General features: G+C 31.3%; 1 long non-coding RNA gene across 5 annotated transcripts in view; it reads right to left on the bottom strand.

The window, feature by feature from the left end:
• The window catches only part of LOC109832934, an 18,138-nt gene that overhangs the window by 3,725 nt on the left and 7,969 nt on the right, over positions 1 to 6,444 (bottom strand). For 3 of the 5 annotated variants that reach the window (XR_002245049.1, XR_002245045.1, XR_002245046.1), the window contains 3 exons: positions 4,194 to 4,410; positions 3,736 to 3,838; positions 2,710 to 2,891 (listed from right to left, as the gene is read on the bottom strand). This is a non-coding gene — a long non-coding RNA (uncharacterized LOC109832934). Of the gene's footprint in view, positions 1 to 2,709; positions 2,892 to 3,735; positions 3,839 to 4,187; positions 4,411 to 6,444 lie in introns of those variants that run through there. The other 2 variants (XR_002245047.1, XR_002245048.1) reach the window with 2 other exon arrangements.

Here is a 6,444-nt window from a genome sequence, read left to right as displayed (position 1 = left end):
GGCCGAACGATCATAACGGTCATTTTGCACTTTTGACCAAACTAACCCTTAAAACAGTAAAAATGGCCAAAATTTGAGGGCATTTTAGTCATTTGGTTAGGGGGCTACCTCCATAAATATAGAGAGTTTTTATTTGTTTTTCTCATCCAAAACTCATCTACTTCTCTCTAATACTCTCTAGTACTCTCTAATATTTTCTTATTCTCGATTTTGCTCTCTAGTTCTCCAATCAAATGGCTTTCTCCTTTGATTATGAAGGGCAAATCCAAACTCCCGATGTTAAAACCATAATACTCCTACTACATAAGCTACAGTTACTCCTCCTACCGATGTTAATAACGAATCCAGTGGTGATGATTTTGCACTTAGAGCTCTTAAAAGGCCGAGATCCGACGTGTGGAATTTCTTCGAGAAGATAGAAGTCACCGGGGATTAACACGGTAAGCTTCTCACCTAGAAGGCTAAATGTGCGTTGTGTTGCCATATTTACTAAGCTCATCATAAAAACGGCACCAACCACCTCAAACGTCATTTAGAAAAGCACAACAGAGGTCAGACAACGCCTTAATGTGATACTCTCTCAATCATCATCTTTCGGTAGTCTCGGTAGTTAGAACTATGACACAATTAAAGTTAGGAAATACGTCATCAGGTTTATTGTTTTTAAAAATATTCCTTTTAAATTAGTAGAAGATTATAAATTTGAAGATATGATTACAGGTGGTTTTTATCCCGTATTTAAAAAAATTCTCATCAATCTTGTCAACGCGATATTTCAAAATATTATCACGAGGAACAAGTAAAAATAATTTCTTATTTTTAAATTTAAACTATAAATTTTCTTTAACTTCTGATATTTGGACATCTAGAATACAAACTGGTTATTTACGTATCACAACACACTGGATTGATGATAATTGACAGATTTTTAAAAGAATTATTTCTTTTATTGCATTTGAAGAATCACATAGTGGTATTAATATTGCAGATTTAATAATAGAAGAATTTATAATACTAAAAAATTTAGAAAAAATATTTTCTCTTTCACTAGATAATGCAAGTAATAATAATGTAGCTGTTGATCATATCAAATCATCTTTACTATTGCCATGTCATGGTGATATTTTTCATATTAGATGTATGTTTATATTTTAAATTTAATTGTTCAAAGTGTATTTGGTAAAATTAAATCCATGATAGAAAAGGCTAAGACAATAGCTTATGCTCATAATGCTTCTGAACAAAAACTTAAAAGATGGAAACAATTGTATAAAAGAAAAAAAAAATTAAACCCAGATTATTTCCAAAAGATGTTGACCATATGTAGAATTCTACCTATGTAATGTTAAATGTAGCAATAGAGTATAAAAAAATTATAAATAATTTTATTGCTTTCTATACCTCTAGTTCTAGCTCTGGTAATATGCATGGAATAACTGAGGGTGAATGGTTAGTTATATATAGTATAAAAGATATGTTACAAGTTTTTTATGATGCTACTATATTATTATCTAGTTGTTATTATCCAACTGTTATTCAAGCTGTTTTACAAGTTTTAAATATTCAAACTTTTTTTAATAATTATCGTATGGATAATTATTTTGAAAATATAATTTTTTAAATAGAAAGTAAATTTAATAAGTATTTTAGGCATATTCCTATTATTTTTGGTTTGAGTGTTCTTATTGATCCATGTTTGAATGATGTTTGCCTTCGAAATTTGTTAAATTCTTTGTATGGTAATATGATAATAGACACTGATGATGATCAAACTATTACTGTTCTTACTCATCATAATACTATCAGAATTTATTTTTAAAGATTATATGATAGCATGCAGCTAGATATGGTGTAAGTATACATGAGCATACAATTTTTGCTTCTACGAGTTCAAGTCGAGGCAAATATAAGAGTTTTGATAGAGAATTATTGATAGCTTGGCTAACTGGTGGATCTGGATCTGGATCATCAATGAAAGTTTCTAAAATTAAACAATATTTAACTGCATCTTTAGTTAAAATTCTAAATAATAGTTTTGATATTTTGCAATGGTAGAGAGTATATGGAATAGTTTCATATAATATACTTTTCATTATGGCTCGTGACTTATTAACAGTGCAGGTTTTCACGGTAGCTTCGGAATCCGCCTTCAGCACACAGGACGTTTGATCGACGACCCCAGGGCATTCTTAGATCCGTCTATCGTATAGGCGGTGATGTGCCAACAAGATTGGTGGAGGTATGAGAAGAGAACTCAATGCATCGATCAGATGACTGGTATTGAAGATAAACTTGAAGAGTTGAGACTATGAGATAGAGATAAAGAATAGAAATTATTCATTAGTTTGTAATTTTTATTTCTTAGCTTAAAAATTGTTATAAATTATTTTAAAAAGAGTTACAAATAATAGTGATATAAATGAGTAGGTGTCAACCTAATTAGGATGTATTCATATATTATGATGTGATAAATTTCAAAATAAATTTATAAGTGTTACTGAATAACTAATTATTAATAAAGAATTTATTTTTATTATTTTAATTTTTATGATTTTTTGTATTTGTAAATTATATAGTTACAAGTAATTGATAATATGATTGATTTTTTATCAAAATTTTGCTTAATTTATTGTTATTTACTCTTGAATTTTTTTAATAAAAAATAACATTTTAAGCGAAAAATAAAAGAAAATAAAAACGGCTACGTACCATTTTGTTAACCGGCATCAACGAGGTCAATTTAACATAACTAAGGAAACAAGAAGAGATGCATGAAGGGGGATTAAAAACTTCTTTTTCTTATTTTAAATTTTTCGATCAAGATTAGCCACTCGTCATCACGTATCGCGCATCATTCCACATCAGTTTTTCACGACTGATGCCACAATCCGCTGCAGAAAAGAAAAAGTGGAGAAAATTTAATCAATTGTTGAGAAGATTATTTTTTTTAAAAAAAATTAATGACTGCTCCTCCATTGCAACCAAACTTGAGGGCAACATTTACAAACTTGAGGGCAATATTTATAAAGTTAAATCTTTTAAAAAAAGATTTGAAAGCTAACTGTAGCGTACTCTTAGTTGACGCCCGCAGCTAGAGCCCACGCAGAGTACATTTTCAGGGAAGCTTACAATCATTATTAGCGCATTCAAATGAAAAGAATATACCTCAAGCATCAGAAAATGTTATTAGCAGAGGGAAAAGCATCATCATATTAAACAAATTAAGAAATTGCTCCAGTGAATTAGATCATAAAGTCATGGTAGTTCTAAAACCATGAATTAATGAGAATCTATATTCAGTGACAATGAAAAAAACTTTATTCCGATATCTTGACATCAACATAAAAACCAATTATCTCTAGTCATCTTTGTCAGTTGCCATTTCTTCTGCTACGGAGTACCGTAATTTTTTTTGACTTCATCAATTCATTAAAGAAAGATAATTGTATCCACTAACGATAATTTCATCTTATAATAAATACTAATCTTAAGGTGATCCCTGAGCGTATAAGCATAGATAATAAATAATTTAAAGATCTCTTAGTTTTTTTCCCTCCCCGGAAAACATTGTTAAGAGAAACTTTAAAATAACAAAACAAAGTTCAATACCAAATATTTCACAACCAATAATCATCTCCAAGTAGACTCCTGCTTTGGATGATATATTTTTGGATATAACTAGCAGCGTCACAGAGAAATACTACGAAAAGTTAAAGCTTAAAATCAGAATCATACCTCTTAATTTGTTGTAAACTTTGATGGTGGACACCAGTAAAACATCGTCGACGATCATCTTCCTCAAGTTATCAACTATCTGACGACGAGTAATTTTTCTTTCCTGCATTATACACTTGTGCTAAGTTTATTGCAAGCCAGATGTATAATCTATATTAGTAATCGAAAATAACATACATAGAGCACCAGACTATAATCTATATTAGTTCAGAGGCAAAACTCAAAAAACTAAAGCGTTCTACATTTTTTGGGAGTTAAATCGAAAGTAACAAAAGAGAAGTATTAGTAACATTTGTTATCGTACCTCCAACAATTAGTAAAACTACAAGTCAAATTACAAGACAAGTGCCTCTCAGAAAACACTATTCTAAAAATTTTGGTAAAACTAGAATCAGAATAACAAAGGAAAAGAAAAAAGAGCAACAGCAGAAAAACACCATGGAAAGTTGGCACCTCACTTTCTTTTTTATATTTTCTTGAATATTTTGGATGGCACCAAGAGAGAGTGTGCATAGGTCTTTACAGCATGAATTGAAATCTTGACATATATGCTAAACTCCAGAATTACTCCTCAAGCTTGCAATCTAGAGACCAAGGAGGTCTAATGTGACACAAGTTCATGTGCGGTATTCATGCATCTACCTCGGTCCATTGATTTTTGCTCCTCAAGTAACTCTGCATCAAAGAATTTGGACGCTTAGTGCTATAGATTCATTTTCTCTAACCAATATCCTACAAAGATTGCGATTTTGAGTGCACCTACTTCTGTACATTATTATTTCTTTTCAAATTAACAATAATATGATAAATAGATGCATTGCCTTTAAGTAGGGCACAATTTGAGACTATACAGAACACCTGGGAGGCTGGAACTAGGTCTTGAAAAAAATATGAGGTATAGGAAGAACAAGCAGAATATATTTGAAGAAAAAGAGGCTAGGCCTCAAGGGGCATATCCAAGTATCACAAGTTTAATAAACAAGAAGCTCCAACTGACTCGACGTACATTATGAAATACTTACCTCAGAACAATGAAATCTCAAAAGCATTAGAGACTTTCATCTAATATGTTATTTGCTGACTGTAACTGGGAAAATAATGCATATGTCCTTGTTAACCAACTGTACTCTTAAATTAATTTCTTGCCAAGTACAACAGATTAAGATAGTGAATGGACTTTTTCATGTTCAGCAGAAAATTTTAAATTTGGCAACTGTTTTTGGATGCTTCAACTCAAAAGAAGACAGCAGTAAGGGGACAGAACAAGGAAATTGTGAAGAAATTTTCAATTTGGTTTTCATAATTGTTATTCATTAGTGTCCCAATCAACAAACTGTATACTTCTCTTAATTCAAATCTCATTTATTTGCCCAAATACAGTGAAAAGAGAACAGCATGTCAAGAATTTTGTATGAACTATAATAATCACACTGTAAAGGACCACATAAGCAACGAATCAAGATCCTCGAATCATCCCTCGCTATCCTCCATGCTAGTAACCAAATAAACCTAAAGACTTTAGCCATGAATAAACTATGCAGAAAAAGTTGTTATATACAGTTTTGTGTGTTCTTTTCTTTGTCTCGTTGTCTGAAAGTGACCTCCCTGAACTAGGAGGAGAGAAGAATTTCAACTGAAAATTTGCAAAATTTATTCAGAATGCAATTCTGCAATTAAGAAAAGAACAATCTATGCGCTCAACAATTTCAATTTGTGCATCAGCAACTAGCTCTTAGATATCGAAAATACAACAAAATTTTGAGTATCGGAAAGGAAAACTAGCCGAATGACACCCAAACCATTTAGAAACTTTAGATACAACAACAACAAAGGCTTTATCTCAAAGTTTTAGGTTGCTAATTTGGAAACTTTTTGGTGCTCCACATAATTGCAATTATCCAACTTCAGTTTCCAAACTGTAGCTGCTAAAATCTCACCAAACTGATAAAGTACTTGTTAGAAGTTGAGATTTGATACTGAGAGCACTTTCCATCCTGACTGTATTATTAAATGCTCAACTTTGTTAATGTGTCCCTGGATGTTGCTTTACAACAAAATTACCTCATCCACAAACATTATAAATATTAAAGCACTTGCATTTTGAAAACAGTGTGACCTCTGAAGTTCTCCAACATAATGGTATTGTCTGCATTGCATTCATTGTACTTTCTCTACAATATGATGCTTGTTTACTATTAAGTAATTGATTAAGTATTAACAAATGTATTGTGCCCATTGAAACAGGACTGCTCAGTTTCTTGTATCCTTAAACTGTCAGAGGAGTAATCATCTTTGAGATAGTAATATAAAAACATATTTCCTGACCACTTCAATTTTCCGTATGCACAATTTATTTTTCTTTCATATCAGAAGTGGAGCTGAATTAGTTGGTATTCTTTTTCCTGATTTATTTTGCCCACTACTGATGCAGGATGTGGAGATTTGTGGATGGTAATGTGATGCTTAAGGATTATTTATCATCCTTGTGTGGGTTTTATCTTGAAATGATGGTTAGTCAATAAATAAATTACCTAGTTTTATATTTTCTTCGATCTGATTTAGTTTGCAGCAATTCTTAATTTACATGGAAGGTGTGTAGAAATTATACACACCTACTGACATAAAGAAGTATGGTTCATTGAGCTTGATCTAATAAAGGATGCATCTAGCTTCTGTATCCAACATATCAGATACAAAAAGACATATAAA

Source organism: Asparagus officinalis, chromosome 3 (assembly GCF_001876935.1).
Source record: "Asparagus officinalis chromosome 3, Aspof.V1, whole genome shotgun sequence".
NCBI classification, from domain to species: domain Eukaryota; kingdom Viridiplantae; phylum Streptophyta; class Magnoliopsida; order Asparagales; family Asparagaceae; genus Asparagus; species Asparagus officinalis.
The sequence above is the reverse complement of the archived record's forward strand: the minus strand, read 5'-3'. Positions and strand labels throughout refer to the sequence as shown.